The following is a 19,299-nucleotide window of genomic DNA, read 5'->3' on the forward strand; positions in this document are numbered from 1 at the left end:
GTGTGGAAGACCAATGTGTGTGACATTGCGTGTGTTTGCGTGTGCTCACATGGGCGATGTGTGTGATAAATGGAGGGGCAGACGTCAGCAGCCTCACAGCAGAGCCTGCAACCTCTCACTTCCTCCCAGTGATGGAGATGAGGAAATAATGAGGCCCAGTTCTGCTCTATGTGCATCTGTGTTTGTGTGTTCAGGGGCTGAGGAGTAATGAATCTCCTCTTCATCCTCTCCTTTAGACAGTGGCGTCTGCCTCAGCCCATCTTCTCTCTAATTCATCTCACTAGAAAACAAACAGAGGCTGCAGACCGCTGATCCAAACAACAGCGTGTAGAAAGCCACCATTAGAGTTAGAGGCAAAGCATCAGTGACATGATGGAGTTCTTTTAGAGGTTTTTGGCCTAATGACCTTCTCTTTTGTTTGGTCTGGACAAAAGCAACAAACAAAACCTGAAAATCCACCTGTTTTGTTGTTCAAGAAAATAATAAGGTGTATCATCCATAATTTCAGAGTCTTCTTCACGACAGCAGGCTGGATACAATAAAGCTGGTGCTTGTTTGACCACTGACATAATGCTGATCTACAAACACAAGAAACACCACACTAAAGCCTCAGGAGGTCTGATTGCAATCTGACTTAATATGAAAACTGAGAGTCCCATTAAGCATCCACAAATGCTTTAGTGAAAATGACCAATCACAGCATTAAAAAAGTAGCCCTAAAAAAATACATGATATAAATCTTCATGTAAGCTGTTCACCAAATCAAGTAATTGCCTTTTTTAAATTAAGTTGACTATGCTATGCTAATTTTGAAAGCAGTCTTACATCTAGTCTTAGTATTTAAATTTAAATTTTCACAAGTTTTTGTGACATTTTAGTCTTTTCCCCTTTACTTTTAGTCAGAACAGTTTTCTCTTTAAACCAACCAGTGAGCCAAGTTGTGAAATAGAAAGAAATAAAAACACTCACATTGTTCTCTCAAACCTCTACTTGCATTTTGACACATTATAGATACAGTGAGGAAAGTCTTGGCATTTTAAAATCCAACAAACCAGCACTAACATTTTTGTCTCAGTTGGAAAAAACTAAACTTAGTCTTAGTTTCAATCTAACCTTGCAAAAAGCAGATTGTGAAGATTCCATGTCTTTCATCAGGCAGATCCATCCTTTAAACCTCCAATCTAAGATCTAGGTCTGAGACGACCCGAGCAATCAGTGTAATTTGAGGAGAATGAGGTGGCAGCTACGGGCGGGATTCAGTTGTACTGGCAAGCCAGTGTATCAACAAGCTCGGATGTACTGTAGCTATAGTATGGCAACAGTTTTATCAGAACTGGACCACATTTCTGTATTAAATAAAGAGCAAAGAACAGCACTGAAAGCTGTTCATGGCAGACAGATGTTTCCGATCTTCTCCAGACCAGCCTACACAGCTGGTGGCACCACACTCTTGGCATGTGGAGCTTAGGTTATGCGCTCCTCAGGCGCATAGTCTATCTAGTGTGTAAGGGTAGTTATCATTGTCAAAGATCTATATTTAGCTAGTCATAGTCTCATCTTCCTCATGTGAAAAGAGTTGTCGGCTAACATTTTAGTCACATTTTAGTCCACGAGATTAAAAATGAAAGATCCATAAGGTTAAAGTATTAGTTTTCAGTTTTGTATACAATGCTAAATGAGATATTCTTAGCCTACAAAGCATGAACAGGCTGCACAAAACAGACTTCCAATTATGGCCCTGCTGAATCCCTGCAACCTACAATAGAGAACTGCTGAATATTTGCTCTGTAACAGTTAATGTGTTAAATAATTGATTAGCCTAATTAACATCGAATGTCAGAATTGTAGGTAAAACTGTAATTTTTGGCCTAAATTTAATGTAGCTAAAAGAACACACACAAACTTTACATTTGACAATATTAATTCTGTTGTTTTAAACAGAAAAATGTACATAAAAACACTTCAAACAGATTTTCTGAGGTGAAAGTTTCACTCTCTAATCATTTACCTTCAGTTTGTCAGTATTTTGAATGAGAAGATTTTGATAAAGCTGTAGTAAGACTGTGTCAGGTTGAAATTACACATAATGACTTGAGCAATGTGTAAGCACATTTAGCACAGACATGTGGACATTGACCACATTGACCTGCATGTAGGATCAAACTGCAAACATCAGCCACACCCTGCAAACTGATGTGACATTTTAAACCCAGACACTGATCCTATGCTTAGTAATGCTAAATAAATAATGCTGCATCTTTAATGTCTCCTGTGTTTTTCTTAACTTTAGACTTACTAACTTGTCAGCATTTAAATTTTGTGTAATTGACTTTGAACTTGGTCACCCAACAGTATACCTTGTTGTCAGTCAAACTCTCAAGTAATTTAAGATAACGTGAACCTTCATTGTATGTACCACAGAAACAATGTTAATTGTACAGCTGCTTCGAGACAGAATTAAAATTCCACATGCTGCTGCTTCAAATTGCAATATTTCAAACTTGGACTTACCAGAATATAGGGGATATCTCATCACTGATCCCCTATGAGGGAGATCAGCCAACAATGATCATATTTTGTGCTTTGATACTTAGCTGGTTTAGTTGTTGGTCACTGGGACCTCCTTAAGGCTGATAAAAGGAGCTCAAAAACCATCCTTATTCAGTCAACAGAATACTTTTACTTACTTTGCTCACCAGAGTATTGCAACAAGTACAAAAAGGACAACTGTATTTTTACACAATGTGCTGATGTATTGATCACATTTTCATTTATGTAAATTAATTGACCCAATGATAAACTAAATGAAAAAGTATTCAATAGACTGCGAGGTGCAAATAGACCCAAAAAATGAGACAAACACAAATTTCCTTTTCTTTAAGTTACACTTGAACACTCTAGGAGGACTTTACCTTAACCTACAAGACATTTTACCATCAACACCTTAAATGCATCATAATTTACATTATGTCAGCTTTTGCGGTTAGCTAACAGGTTTTAATCTGCAGGTTTTAACACAAATTTTGACATTGGATTTATATATTAAATTAAAGGGGTGTTTCAAGTGGATGACTGAGGAGTAGCAGTCAGAGCTGCGTAAGTTGATGCAGTTGTTTTCATGCTGACACTAAGATGTTGTCTTTCATAACACTGATGGATGTTGTCCTGAAGGCTGCCAATTCAGTTAGTGTTATAATTACATTACTATTTTTATAGTGCTACTCACAGACGCAGATACCAGAGTAGTAACCAGGTGATCAGCCTGGTGATTCCAAGCATTATTTCCCTTATATGGATCATTACTGCTAATTCTTCACCATCATTTTTGATGTTAAAGCCATATCCTATAACATGGGAGACACATTTATGGCCATGAAAGCCATAAATTTGCCATCCATTTGCTGTTTTATTGTTTCTCTTATTTTTCTTTCTGCATCCTCCTCTCCCCCCTTCATCTGCGTAGCAATTATTTTAAAATTCTACATACACTGAGTACAGTCCCTACACTTTACAAAAAACCACCTGGTGTGGAGGTGACTGATATCACAAACAGTATGGCAGACCTCCTACCATCTAGCATTGTCTAGCCAAATGAAGGGAGACAAGAGTCTTAAGGCGTCTTGAAATGAGTCCCTTTAACTTACAAAAAAAAAAAAAAAAAAATCCTAATCTTGTCACAGACATGCTTTTAATTAAAACGGTGATAAATTATTAACTGAAAAAACCTTAAATAAGTAGTGAACACTTTTACATTTTTTTTCAGCTGTACACATAGTTATCTAACTGGATTATGACAAAAGACATCAATGCTGGTGTTTTTTGCCCCAGACTGAAAAAAAATCTGCATTTTACGACTTTTAATTAGCTCAAATTGACATCTGCTTTGAAAAATATTTTCTGAAAAGGCGGTGCTTATGTGACGTAGATCCCTACTATCAGTGGGTTTCTACACTGCTGTAGTACCATAGAAAATGCAGGAAAAAAAGCGTATTCGAGGTTAATAAAAATTAAAGAATTTTATATATTCAGATGATCAACCACCTTGAATTTAGACAGGCCTGTTTATAAATACTTCATTTGTACCAAGTTTGTTATGCAAAATTCTTCAAGGCTAAAAATTACACACTGTTCCTTTAAAGAACATCCCGGAAAGTCACCTTTAAACAACCTGCGAACCCTGAATCTCCAACAGTGACCTTATCCTGTACCAGCAGGTGGGATCAAAGACATCCTATCTTTAAAAATAGTTCCACCCTTGGTCTATCAAATTAAGTATTTTATTTCTGTAGGTTACTTCAGATTTATAGACACTGATCCCTAAGACCAAACAAAATCCACTATTTAAGGAACTAATGAGCACATTAGAGCATCTCACATGTAGGCCTCTGGTGCTCTGTATGACGTTAAATCTTTGAAAACTCATAATTAATTCTCTTCCTCATCATCTCCTGTCACCATTTTAAAAACATCAGTAAACAAGTATTTCATCTTTTGTCTCCCTGGTCTTCTTTGGTAAAACCACACAAACAAAGCTCAGCGTGATATTTGTTTAAACAGCCTTCTTCTACTGATTTTGGCCTGAGAGCATTTCAAGCGTGCTATCCTCATGAGGCCACTTCAGACAACATCACATCATTCACGGGCAGTCATTAAATACTTTTTAGCTTGATGAACCTCTGTTTTATAAATGAGAGGAGCTTGAGATCAATATCATCATTATTCTTCAGTCTCATCTTGTATAGACACATCGCTATAATTGGCACGTTGTTTTTCATATCCAAAAACACTGGCAAAAAAAAAAGTTTTAAAAAAGTGTGGATAAATAATCTGTGGCCTTTTATCACCCTGAGAAAAAATAATGAAAAACAAAAAGCTGATAAGAATAAAATTATGCACAAGATAATCAACATGAGCACTCTGTAGCGTGTCTTAAGCTCCTGATGGGGAGAAAAACAAAGGCAATAGATGAGGTCGACTCCACTACTCTGATTAAGAGCCCCTTGCAGGAACAAGTCCTTGAAAGAGTAATGGGCAGTCGTGAACTGGCTTTACCTCCATTAACCAAACCAGCAAACATTTACATAATGTACACATAATGTGCTGATTCATTCTGTCCTGATTCAAACAAGGCTCAGATAACTCACAGCGGCTGTATCACACCATTCATCACGGCCGGTCATTTACATCCAAAAGCACTTAAGAGGCGGTGCACATACATCTCAGTCTACATGCATTATGGGATCTTTTCAGGAGATTGTATAATACATCAGCTCATATCACAGGATCACATTTTGTGGGATAACAAGATGGAGTTCCTCAGCCTTTTCTGGCACATAAAGCTGATTTTACTGCTAAATTGATGATGTAGACTTCATAGGAGGTTTTCTATTCAACTTCAAATAGCAGAGGATAATGGAAGAATAATGACATATCACTATTTCACAGATATTCTTCAATATTTCTCTTCCCATGCATTTCTGCAATCCCAAAACATCCGGTTGAACTTTAACTTTTCTTCATGGAGACGATCAAATTGTAGCTTAGTGAGATCACAACAGGGCAAGTCCGTTTAGCTATAGCTCCACATACCAAATAAATGTGAGAATATTCAAGATGTTTTGTTAACCTTTCATAACCCAAGTCTGATTTGCAAAAGCAAGAGGAATAAAAGTTACAGTCTTTATTTTCTGAAAAACACTAGCTGTCTCTGCTAACTATCTTGAGTTAGCCGTGTTTCTAAAGAAGCCAACTTTATAAGTTTGTAAGGTCACAGGCTGTGTAGAAAAGGCTTATTTATCATTCTACAGTTGTGGAGTTTTGACTGATGTCAGACACTCCTCACACTTTTTCAACTAATACTTTTACTTTTTCCTTCATAATCCTAACTCCTACACCAGTCTGACATCATGCTAACTCTCCAGGCTAAGCTAGCAATGCTGTTTTGACATTTGCACCTAAAACTGTAGAGGACTTTTAATTTTAGTTTTAGAACTGTATGTTTACATTGCAAAACTTGATAGGGAGTTTAAAGCTACTGTTGATACTGTTGTCTTTGTATAATCAACAAAAACAAACAAGATCTTCAGGGATAAGTCTGAATACTGCTAAACAGCTATTTCCAACACATGTAAATGCCAACCCATGGTACGCTTCAAGATAAGTAACAGCATCCTGCCAAGACCGGCTTTGTTGACCTTCTGTACAGCTATGATTCACATTTGATTGATATGTTTGGCTTTTAAAGGACAGCAGGATTACATTTTTATGTCAAATAGCAATACATGAGCAGATACAGGCTGAGCTTTCTGTTTGTACTCTATTTTTCACCCATTTTCTTGAAGCTTATAGACCAAACGTTGCAATACCACCACCAATGGTGGGGGCAGTGTTTAGCAATGTAGCCAAAGCACAAAGAAGAAGAATCATGTGGAATAAAGGTGGAAATTCATTTCATTGTCAGAGGAAATGTTGCCAAGTATTGATTAAGTTGTTAGAAAATACAAAGAATACAATGATGTTAGGTCACCTGTGCACAGAGATGATGACTACAAGAGCACAGCAGCAACAAAAAAGCTGTGTAGCTCCAGGTGAGACCGCAACCTCTAGTGTAGTCTTTCCCAAACATACACTGCGGCCCAGTCTTAGACCTCACAATCTTCTGGGGCCCACCAAAAAACCCTTGAACAACCATAACATGAGATATAATATAATGAGATTTATCCTTTATTTATCATATTTTGCTTGCTTTCTAAGACATTAACATTACTTAGCTAGTGTTTGTGATGTCAAAAAGTAGTTCATTAGCTACAACCATTTATTTTGTTTTGAGCCAACATCTGCAAAGTCACCTAAATTCTCTTGTCATGTGTTCATCTCTGTTAAAATACTCTGTGGTCCAGTGAACTCTTTTTTTAATGTAGCATTAATTTCGCAGAAGACAGGAATAATATTCTGACTCGGAGGCAAAGTAGCATTATAGAATGTTAAACAATGTCACCGGTCAGTCTAAAACCAGCTAAACCATGACACCAGTTCCATACATCAAACAAAAGAAATGACAAAAAGGGGACATGAGTTATTACTTCTACTCCTGGCTTTGTTTTATTACTACTTAGATTTATAATAATCACATGTAATCAAGTATTCTAAAATGTGATCTTATTTATTTTTCACAATTTCTATGATTTTATGTATTGTAAATGACTGCTCACAGCCTACCTGTCCCCCAGAAGCTGCAGTAATGTCACTTAAATCTTTAAAAAGTTAAGGAACAAGTAAGACAAAAAAAAGAAACACGAAATGCAAAAAAACACAAAACACTAAAACAAAACAGAAATTAAAACTCAAACTTTTTTTTTCTTTTTTCTAATGGGCGAAACAGTAAACACTAATGACTAAAACTTTTTTTTTTTTTTTTTACACAAACTTGTTCTCCCATCTCTCAGGGACCAAGCAGTGCAAATATATATATATATAAAAAAAAAAAAAAACATTATTTGACATTAAGGTTTGAAAACATCATAACAAACTCAACTGCGTTTAAACCATTGTTCAAAGCAGTCCCTGTCTGCACAGACACAACGGGACACATCACAGGCTCTCTTCTCTCGCTCTATTATGAGTTATTCAGGCTGTCTCCTGCATTTGCTGCCCAGTTAGAAATGCACCATTTAACACAGCATCACGCAACAACAGAGCAGTTTGCAATTGGTTGTCTCAGCCCTTCACAAAGCCTTGTGGGATACAATATGGCAGATAGCATGCTATGCTAGCGGTGAAAATGATTGATAATGGATTCAAAAATGGATGAAAAGACATTCAACATTGGAGATACTGATGTGGATTTATATCTTTAAAGATCCAGGAAAGTCACTGAAGTATGGCTCACTAGTAAAGCTACTGTAAAGGTTAAGAAAGCATGGATAACATCATTAGAACAGCATAATGACAAGATTCAAAGGAAAATACATAGTGGCTGCTATTTATGGTTCAGAAGTTATTTAACTTGCAATAACCACTGTGTCTTCTTTTTGTGCACGATAACGTAGAGCTCAGAAGGTTGAAAAAGGTTGGGATGAGTAAAAATCATGAAATATGAAATGCTTTCATTGCTGTTCTGTGCTCTTGTTTTAATCAGAAATGTGGTCCAGTTCTGATCAAACCGCAGCTAAATCCTGGCTAAAGGCTAAATTGGCAGCAGCCATTGCTTTCAAAAGCAATTGGTTCAAACGTATCGATAATGCCTTGTTCTCATCGAATGACCATTTTCTGTCCTGTCACAATCTTTCTGGATTGGTGCTTTGCAAGATAAATCTGCCTGATGACAGACATGGAGTCTGGACAATCCATCTGCTTCAAGGTTACAAGATGCTTGCTATGGAAACAGTAGGAATCACATACGCACCCATGTTAAAACTGCCCTCTCTGAAGTAGAAATAAGCATGTTTACAGCCTGAACAATCATACCTTCTGCTTTTTGACTTAGAGAATGATGCAAACTACACAATATTAGGGGTGTGGCTGATATGACTGCAAGGCCAAAGGCTTGCCTTCACTTCACTTTTCTGTCTTGAAAAGAAAGCACTCTCAATATGACGACCGCCACAGAAGGTCTTTAAAAGACAGGCTTAGAAACCAGATTAGACATCATCCAATCATCTTATCAAGCCCATGATTAAAATACCCATTTTTACAGCAGAAACAAACATGTTAACAGCCTGGTTTGAAACAAATCTTTTTTCTGAAGCTTTCTTTTGTAACTTAAAAAATTCTCTAGGGGAAATTAATCCATTTGGATACATAAAATCATGCTGTTGTACCTGTTTTTGGACTCTTTAGATTTAGTTAAGTCATTACATTGCTGACCATAAACTGTTGGCTGTTGTGTTGTTTTCATAGTTTGAAAAATCCTAAATGACAAACTGGATAAGCCAAATGAGATAGATAAGTGTGTTACAGCAACCAAGATATTTTGATCTGATTTAAAATCTGCCATTGAGAACCAATGGAGCAATTTATTTCTGCAATTTAAGCCCCTGTGTGAAATGAAGTTCTCATTGTTTCAAAACTAATGTAATAGGCAGACACACACACAATTGTGAATTACATGGATCAATGTTGTTTTATTAATGGATCTGTTAAAATAAAAGCTATACATGTATTAAAGCTGGTTCACCCATTAAAGATTATATCTTCCTCCAATGTGACGCATAATTCAACTTATTGAACCTGCCTCCAGGACCTGCTTCATCCAACTGAACCTATTAACAAATGGGTTCCCTTGAGATCCTCATCCCACACACTTGCCTCTCCAGGGTATATAAATGCAAGCACAGAGCCAACACCAGTAATGAAGGGATTCAGGAGTTAATAGGAACTGCATAAGCCTCAGTCAAAACTCAATTCTTATTGGCGTGTTCCAAGTTTCTGCGAGCAAAAGCTTTCTGCAGGACCTGCAGCCTTCTCCTGCTCTGTGCACACATTTACTTAGACCCCTTCAGCCTGGGCAGCATGATCTGGACATCTGATGAGATAGAAAGCACCGGTTATCCTGACTGACTGGATAAAAGAAAAGCCAGCATGGCTGCTAAACAAACACCATCAGCTGCTGTTTGGCCTCCGAGCTCCTTCATGAACTCCGCCGACGAGAGGCAAACATAAAGCCGACGCAGTTCCTCAGGTTGGCCTCACGGTGCTTGCCACTGCACTGAGAAGGCGTATGCCAAGACAAGTTAAGCCTCTGACATCTATGTGTGAGTCAGGACCTCACTGGTGGAAAGTGTTCATGCATAAGCATGTGCCTAAATCCAATAGGTAGCCTCTATTTTTGTTTCCTCCTGCACACAAAGAAATATGTATATGAACACCGCTGGTGCCAAAAAACGATTTTAAAGATCGCACTCCTGCACACATACACACAGAATCCTCATTTATATTCTGTTGCTTCTGCAGCAGCGGTGTAGAGGCAGGGCTGTGTAAGTCCTTTCAGAGATAACACACAAAAAGCAGACTATTGTCTTATTCTAATCCTCCTTTTGAAGCAACGCAGTGAGAAATATCAGCAGAAAATAAAGATGTGTGTGAACGCTTCAGGAAAATGATATCCACAGTCCAGTGGGCTGTTTCTCACAATAAATGCACCACCTGATTGTTACTTTTCACAGCCTTGCACCAAACTGGCACTGGTTGAATAAGCAGACAACATTAATATCACCGCTACGACATTAGCATATGGACAAACAACACTTCTGCTTTTCTGGGAATTCACTGGCTTTGTTCTTCTTCTTCTTCTCCACGTTTCTTTTCTGTGTCCCAAATTTATTCCATTTTCCTTTTCCCATTTCTCCTTCAGACTATTTTAAGTGTGCTACTTTATCATAACCTGTACTGTAAATGCTGACCTGGACTGAACAGCTTAAAGGCATGGCAATTTTTTTTTTTTTTTTTTTTTGTCCTTTTTCCATCATCTTTTCTATGCTCTCTGGGTGAATTTGACAGCCTCTATATTTGGGAGCCAATAATTGTCCTAAAGATTGAATTGTCTGGTTTATTTGGTGGTGGAAAGAGGAGTTTTGGGGGGTGCATTCAGCAGATTATTACTAGAGTTTCAATAAATAATTGCTTTCAGAGACATGTAATTGTTTTTATGTCAATATTTTTTGTTGATCATTAATCTAGTCAGTAAAATATTATGAAATAGAGAAAAATGTTCATCCTGAGTTCACTGAGGACTGGGTCGTATCTCAAAATGGCTACTTTTGTTCAAGAGACACTTTAATTTAGGGGCATAACTGTTCATGGAGGTCAGGGTTTGGTTCATTCCTCAGTCCTAGGGTCATGGTTTGGAACAGGTTTGGGAAAAAGGCAATATTTATATTCTAGATTTACCTTATTTACTTTAACCGACAGCAGTGTGGCTTACAGTTCCATCTAATGCTGTATGTTATATTAACTATTTGAGATAGCCTGTAATGTATTAAACATGAAAACAAGAGGAGAACTAAAAGATAAATATAAAATAAAAAGCAAAAATAATTAAATGGCCCTCTATCTCCTGATTTGAAATGATACGATAAATACATCGCAAAAAAATATAATGAAAAAATATACATGCATTTTAAAGTAATGCATCATATTAATGCATTGGTATTATCTCTATATCTTACTATTATTTCAACTTAGCACAAAGTAAGGAAATGTGTGCTTGGTAGATTATTTCTGTGGTGTAACAATGATTCTTAGCAATATACTTCTACTGTTTGAAAGCCTGTTTATTTCACTTTAAATGAAGCCACAATTACAAGGAAAATGCATTTGTGAGATGAGCAGCAGAGCTGAGTATGTGGGTTGCACCCATGAAAAATTTGCCATATCTTCTCTGTCAATATCAAATAGGTTATTCTGCCACTGACTCTTGTTTGGTGTTTGGTGGATTGGATGACAGAAGTCTGAAGAAACAAGACATAATGGTCTGATCGGCACTTGTCAGCATGGGCCCTGCTACAGTGGTCAGTGGGTGTCTGCTCCAAGAATGGGTATGCCATGTTTGACTGATCTGGATAGGGCTCATGCGATAGGGCAACCTCAAGCTGGTGTTACACTAACCAGGTTGTGCCATTATTTGGAGTAAGCCCTAATACCGTCACCAAACTGAAGGCCAAGTTCCATATAATGGGGTATGTGAGAGACAGGCCGCTAAATGGGCGTCCCAAGAAGACCACACCCTGAGAAAAACATTTCCTCAGCTTGTCAGCACTTAGGAACTCTAGGCTGTCTTTTACAGATTTGCAGTCAAAGTCTGCAGGATGATATGACCAACAACTCTCTGCCCAGAAAATCCTGAACAGACTGCACACAACCAATCTCCAGTGTCATAGGGCTGCCAGGAGGTCTGCCGTGACTGCCCTTCAACATCAGGCGCTGTTTGCACTGGTGTCGGCAACACGTGCACAGGAACCTTAACATGTGGAGAAATGTTATGTTCAGGAATGAGTCCAGATTATGCCTACAGCAGTAGGGTCAAAGGGCCAGATCTAATAAAGGTTTGCGTGTATAAAAACGTGTGCAAACTCACTGCACATGCAAAAAAAGTACAAACTAATTTACTAACAGTGCACACAAAGGGTTGCGTCTTTCAAAGGTGCAAAAGAACGCAGCTGCATCCAGTTAGTACGTACGCTGCCATGAATAAGCAATATTGGGTGTTTACATGCAATTGTGCGTGTACTGTGAGAAGAATACATTATTTTAGTGCACGCAGGGGATTTATCAAATCTGAAAGCAATTTTGCTGATAGAAACTGCGTCTATATTTAACACGTCTCTAAGGGAGGTGCAAACAGTTTGTATGCGTAATTGCGCACACATGGCTGCGGTTGTTGTGGCAAGAAGGAGACATTGAAATGATGAAAAAAGACGCAGAGAACGCATTCTTCACTCTCGTGGGAACATTTTTGGAATGAATGAGGAAACAGTCATTAAAACATATAGCCTATCCAGCCTTGCCATTTTGGAGCCATAGGAGGAACTCAGAGCGGATTTGGAGCCAGCCACGAGAAGGAGTCACGCAATACTTTCAATGACAAAACTCCCTGCAAGTTTACATTTTTTTGCATCTGGGTCATTCCAGCGTACGGTAGCTACAGTATTACAGCTGGGATCTCCCAGTCCCATTTTTCTGATGTTCTGTGTGAAGTTGTACCACTTAACTTTTCTCAAGCTATAGCATTAAACACACACAAGGGAGGATTTTTAAGAAAAATAGAAAACCTTTTAAAGTAAAGGATATATTGGGCGCAGGTGGCCGAGTGGTTAAGGCGTGCCCCATGTATGCGGACGGCCCGGGTTCGAAAAAGTCTATAATCCACCAGTCTCCTCAGAAAAAAACCCATAATAAATCCACACAGCAAAACCCCCACAAAAATATGTGATCCACCGCTGATTAGTGGTATACCAGGTAAAAAATACAAAAACAAGACGATCTTACCCATTGGCTTCATCCGATCAACTCCTCTAATTCTGTAAGGTCGAATTTCATTTTGCGTGCTCGACTCTCGTGCTGCAAACTATGAAACACGCAAACCCCTCATTTGAATAGGCGTGTCTCCAACACGTTTGCATCTCTTGTCATTTGTGCATTCCTGCAAACCACGGTCCAACCCAAAACGCAAAATTCTAGATTGCACACGCAAATCAGTACACGCAAATTGGGATCTTAGTAGATCTGGCCCAAAGTGTGGAGAAGACACAGAGAAGATTGCTGCACTGATAGAGTAATGCCCTTTGGTGCAGGCAGTGTGATGGTGTGGGGCGGCATTCCACAGCAGTGTGTGACCAAGCTGATGACAGGCACGTGGAGTAGGTGCCAGGTTGTTGTGGTTATAGCTCTTCCACATGCTACTGAGGCTCCTATTAAATTAATAAATTGTTAAATTGACAATATGTCTTGTTTCCTCAGACTTCATCATCATCCAGTACACCAAACAACACCAAGCAAGAGACAACGGAAGAATAAGCTGTTTGGCATTGGCAGAGGAATCTTTGAGAAGATTTTCATCCGTAAAGGACTCTAGACTAGTTTATGTAAACACAGGATAGGGCTTTGTAAAGGATCCTGAGCAGAGCACTTAAATACATACATGCAGCTGGTGTTCTCTACTTTAACATGTCCAAAAATGTAATTACATCAGTAATGTCATTGATCTTGTCTTCTTTCCCATCCAGAAGCTTTTTATAAAAACTGCATGAAGTCTCATAGCTCCATTGCTCTTGCTACTGAAGCTAACTTCTCTTCTTTTGCATGTTGTGTTGTGCCTACTTCTTCGTTAGTGGTTTAATAGCAATTAACAAACAATTATGAACATTATTGCCACCAAGACAATGACTGATTGGCATTTTTCATGTGGCTGTATGCACCAAACTGTGACTCTCAAACAATGACTATTTAGGATGACTGAAAATATTGCCACTGCCCTTATTAATTCAAATATCAGCAAATGATAAAATGGAAGGAGCTGGAAGCAGCAATAATGCACAGAAGTAACATTCTTGATTGCTATATCACACGATCAATTAAAAACACACTGATTAAAGTTGTCTTGATACACAAATTACATCCATCCATGCATAATTTAATTTATCTTGCTTAGGGTCGCAAGGGCGATGGAGCCAATCCCAGCTGTCACTGGGAGAAAGATGGAGTACACTCTGGACTGGTCACCAGTCAAACATAAAGCAGACATGTAGCCACAAATAGTGCTAACCCCTGCACCACTATGCAGCCCCAGCTCTATTTAATGCCAGTAATATCAATAGTTTTCATTGTGAAAGTTGAGCACTGTGATAAGCTGCAGCATCTCATATCCCTAAACTCCTAACAGATTTGTTTTGTAGTCAGCCTTTTTCTCAGCATTTTCTTCTTACTAAATGTATATTGTTCTTGCTATGGTCAGTGACCCTGATCCAGCAATAAGCAGCCCCTGCAGAACACCTAAGCCCTCCCTGATCAGTCACTCTGTAAAACATTAGATGCCGCAGCACAATGAATGCAGCTGAAATTAAATGAAAACTGTGCAACGACTCCCCTGTAGGAAAAACAAGCGAGCATCTTAAGCCTAAATCGATCAGTGTAGGAGTTGAGAAAAGGTTTCTTTATTAACTTTGCCGAGGACCTTCCCCATAGAGCCACCGGCCCACAAACACAACTGAAGTGTCAGCAGGTATAAAATGTGCTTAGATGGACTTCTGAGCTTTGTAAATATGTTAGCTTTGAGACAGCTATATAGCTTCTATCAGCTCCTCTGGGCTGCAGAGGTCACTTATTACTGTTAATTATCCGTTCCTTTTATGTCTGCTGTTTAGAGACGACTACAAAAAATGTTTACCGTCTCTTTCAGTCTTCATTCTTAGTTCATTCAATTTTAGCAAAATGGAGTCAAGCAGACTGCAGCTGCTCTTCTAAGGGAGATGGTTTCTCAGGAAAGCACACTTTGATCCAATAAAAGTTACATATGAAGAAGATCTCTTGTGTTTATCTTAAAAATTGAAAGCGAAACTCTTAATTCCAGCTACCTGAAAGGAAACAAATGTTCTCAAAAGAAAACAGGAGCAGACTGCTGAGAGATCACTCAGGTTTTAAGCCCCTTGATGTAAAGCAGGCTGGGGACCTGCATCTGGTAAAACAGAATATCCTCTCTTCCTTTCTCCCTATTGTGTCTGCCACTTTTTTCTTCATCTCTTGTATAAAACACAGATTAAAGCAGATATCTAAATGCAAAATATACCAGAAATAAAGCAGCAAACATAATTCAAGGTGTTGATGTTAGGTGGTCCCAACAACAGCAATTTTAATGCTAATTAAAAATCATAGCTGCAAACCACTAAAAATAGCACATACTGCGGAGGTCCATCAATTAAATTCTGCCCCGGGGGACAGCTGTAACATTGCTCTGGAGAAATGATGTGCTCTGGCTGGAGGTGCAACAAAACAGTGTGAGCTAATGAAGTACACATACTGTGCTACAAGGCCAGATACAAGGACATCGTCAGGAGCACTAAATGCTAATGTTAACAAATATCTCATTATAGTTGCAATATTGCTAAAGTTTTTATTCCTGCATATTTTTACTTCTTTCTGCTTGTTAATAGATTTTCAAGAACAGCCATGCCACGCCATACCATACGACTGCACAACATACCATACCATACCATACATATCATACCATACCATACCATACCATACCATACCATACATACCATACCATACCATACCAGAACCATACTGTACCATACCATACCATTCCATATATACCATACCATACCATACCATACCATACCATACCATAACATACCATACCATACATACCATACCATACCATACCATACCAGAACCATACTGTACCATACCATACCATTCCATATATACCATACCATACCAGAACCATACCATACATACCATACCAGAACCATACTGTACCATACCATACCATTCCATACATACATACATACATGGTTTCCTCCACATACCATATTTTCCTCCAGGATTTTTGAAACTTTGGGGGAGGGCTTTGCCTAACACAGTACCTTTACCACAACTTTTACAAATAAAAAAACATTGGGGTCCCATACTTAAAACTCTAACATAAATATTCCAAAGCTGTCAAAATAATGTTAAGAGTTTAAATGTCTATATTCTGAGAAGTAAAAGAAAATAACTTTTTTTTTTTTTTTTTTTAGTTCTGTTAAATTAAATAACTTGGACATGCCACAGCATAAACACACTCAAAAAAAAATTCAAAAAATGAAAATGATATTTTTATACTTTTACTTTGCCTCCCTCCTTACTAACATACATAAACAATTTAAGATCATACTAATGACAACAGCTGGGGGATATTTGAATGAAAGACTCTTACAGTGGGATACTGCTTTTATTACATCCTCTTGCAATTACTTTATCCCAGAGGAGCCTCAAGTAAGCCTCAGCCTCTTAAAGTTATTGAATTTATAATAACTAAACATGTATCACTCACGTATTCAACAAGCTAACGTTAGTTTGTTCATGCTTGTTGTCAGACCGACCCACATACAAACTGTCTCTCCTCTGTCACACATACACAGATACACACCCAACTGCTCCTCTCACCCCCTTGGACTGCAGCGCACACTTTTCCTTCTTCTCTCCTATTTTAGCGAACATTTAGAACACAAAGTGAGGAAAATATGCTTAGATGAACGCCTGACAGTCCATCACTGTTGTTTTTATCCATCTTGTATCGTAACAGAAACGAAACTTACGTTTCACCGGAGTTTTTGTGACAACAAGCTATTTTTAGATCGCTAGCATCTCATCTCCATCATGAGACACGGTTGATGATGAATATATCTACTCAGGTACTACTACTCTATCATCGGATTATAATCAGGAAAGTACTAAACTAAGCTTAAGTAAATTATCAGCCGTCTGTGTGTTACAACAGACAGGAATTTGAGGCTCCGGTGTTCATTTTTCAAAATTAAGTTACAGAGCAGTGTCACATTTCATGATTACAATTAAACTCTTATCATGGTTCATATGTTTATATGGATCCATTCATACAATATAATTTTATTTTTTGACATCTGAAAAAAAAAGAAGATCATAATTCTGAAGGCATGGCAGCTTTCATTTTGGCATGGCGGTGCACCACAATCAATTACATGTAGTGGAAACCCTGCCATACCATACCATACCAGACACATACCGTACCATACCATACAAATAATAAAAAATAAGATATATCACAGCAATTAAATATTCTACCATGCCAAAAATAAAAAAAATAAAATACAGAACAATAGAACGGGATAGGATGCAATGCTGTGTGATTTAACAGAATATGATACAATTTAGTCCCATATTGTACCATGTATCATATATGATACATTATGGTACAGTAAAATAAAATACAATATAAGACATATTCAGATGGGATGCAATCAACTTTATGAGGCTAAATGACACAATATATTACAACATGATACGATAGAATTGAATAGGATAGGATATGATACATTACGATACCATATGATACGAAACAATACGTTACAAAAAAAGATGATACGATACAATATGAAACAATAAGATGCAACAGAAGAACAGAAGACAAAATAAAACAATACAGAACAAAAGGAAACATGGTATGATACCATATTAAATGGATGGATAGAATATCGTTACACACCCTTCTAATATGATAGTTTTGATAGATCTTTTTCTTCTTTTATTACCTCTCAGTCTTTCCTCTTGCTGCTATCACATTTAAGCTCTCCAGTAGGGATCGTTAATGAACTTTTAATTTTCATGATTTCTATTTGGGTGAATTGCAGCATCAATCAAACTGTGATGGGCTGATGATTCCACTGGAATCGACTTATTTGTTATTAAAAAGCATGAAAATTATTGCCTTAAAACAGCAAAGGATTGAGTATCTAAACCCTGTGATTATCCCCAGGTCTTTCACTATGTGTGTTATCTGGCTTCATTTCCACGCCTGCTCCTCTGGCTCTTTAGCTCTGCCGAGGTGAAATGGTGCACGGAGGGAACAAGGCTCCGACTGTCAGCTGCTGAGACGCATTCAGCCTACTGCTCCGCTGCTCTGCTAAGGCCTTCCACAAGCTTTCCAAACAAGCCTCAATTCCACAACCTCTGCCCGTGTCAGTCCAAATAAACAGATACAAGGATGTGGCCCACACAGTGAGCGCCAGGAATATAAGACAGGGAGGGAAATATCAGCCCTAGAGGGAAGGGAAGCCCAAAACTGCCAGAGTATCTCACAGAACTACAAAGACTAAAGGGCTGAAGGGCATCTTCTATAGCGCAAAAAATATACGCTCCACTAACTCCTGCTTCCCTCTGAGACTGATAATTGGATGTTTGGCAACACATAAAGGGCATAGAGGTCAACAATTTCCAGATATTGTAGTTTTTACTTTATATTTTGGTATAAAAAAGTCCAACCAAGGATGCAAGTAGTAGAAAGAGTTAAATAATACGGAGGCGGCTTATGGATTTTTCAAAAGGCACTTAAAACACTACTACTTCCACCTACACGTTACTGTATCTGTTGGAGAGAGAACACTGATCTCACTGTCTCACTTTTCTTTAACCACTCTTTGAATAGTATAGGGCAACCAATGCAAAATAAATAAAACAATAACAATTAATCATTGTTTTAACAGAAATGTTAAAGACCCTTACCCACTTGTACTGAGACAAGAAAGAAATATACTGTATACTGCTGTTGTGTTAGAATGACAGAAGTGGTTCTGCACTTCAGCAGAAATATTGCTGCATTTAGCTTTAAGGTTGCATGGATTTTTGCACTCATCAGCTTTATTGGACAGCACTGCAGATGTCCAAATCATGGATGTGTTGAAGAAATTTCAGACATTTATGGCAAATTAAGAAAGTAATAATTTGGCACTTGACTCGTTTAGCATCTCACTTCTAACAGTATAAATGAAGTTAATATTTAAGCATATATACTGGGTCAAATGTACAGAAGAGCTAACTGTTTTGGCAGATGCTCTTTATAGCAATGTTCACTGCTAAGATGGAGTCTATTACATAATCAGAAGTGTGAAAAGATGGTCAGGGCTCCCTGGGATTTGTCCCAGAAGTGAGGTAGAAGACAAAGTGTTATCTTTGTCTGGCCTTGGCATAGAGGGATATGTTAACAAAGCAGAAAGATGCTCCATCTGAAAAACCTAATTGATAAAGACACAACTTTGATAGAGTTAAGCAACACTGAGCAACTGAGGT

At 38.0% G+C, this 19,299-nt stretch overlaps 1 protein-coding gene across 1 annotated transcript in view; it reads right to left on the minus strand.

Annotated features, from left to right (window-relative positions):
* Window positions 1-19,299, minus strand: part of LOC121521302 (MAM domain-containing glycosylphosphatidylinositol anchor protein 2-like) — a 326,586-nt gene that overhangs the window by 178,403 nt on the left and 128,884 nt on the right. The window lies entirely within an intron of this gene.

This window comes from Cheilinus undulatus, linkage group 14 (assembly GCF_018320785.1).
Source record: "Cheilinus undulatus linkage group 14, ASM1832078v1, whole genome shotgun sequence".
Lineage (NCBI taxonomy): Eukaryota > Metazoa > Chordata > Actinopteri > Labriformes > Labridae > Cheilinus > Cheilinus undulatus.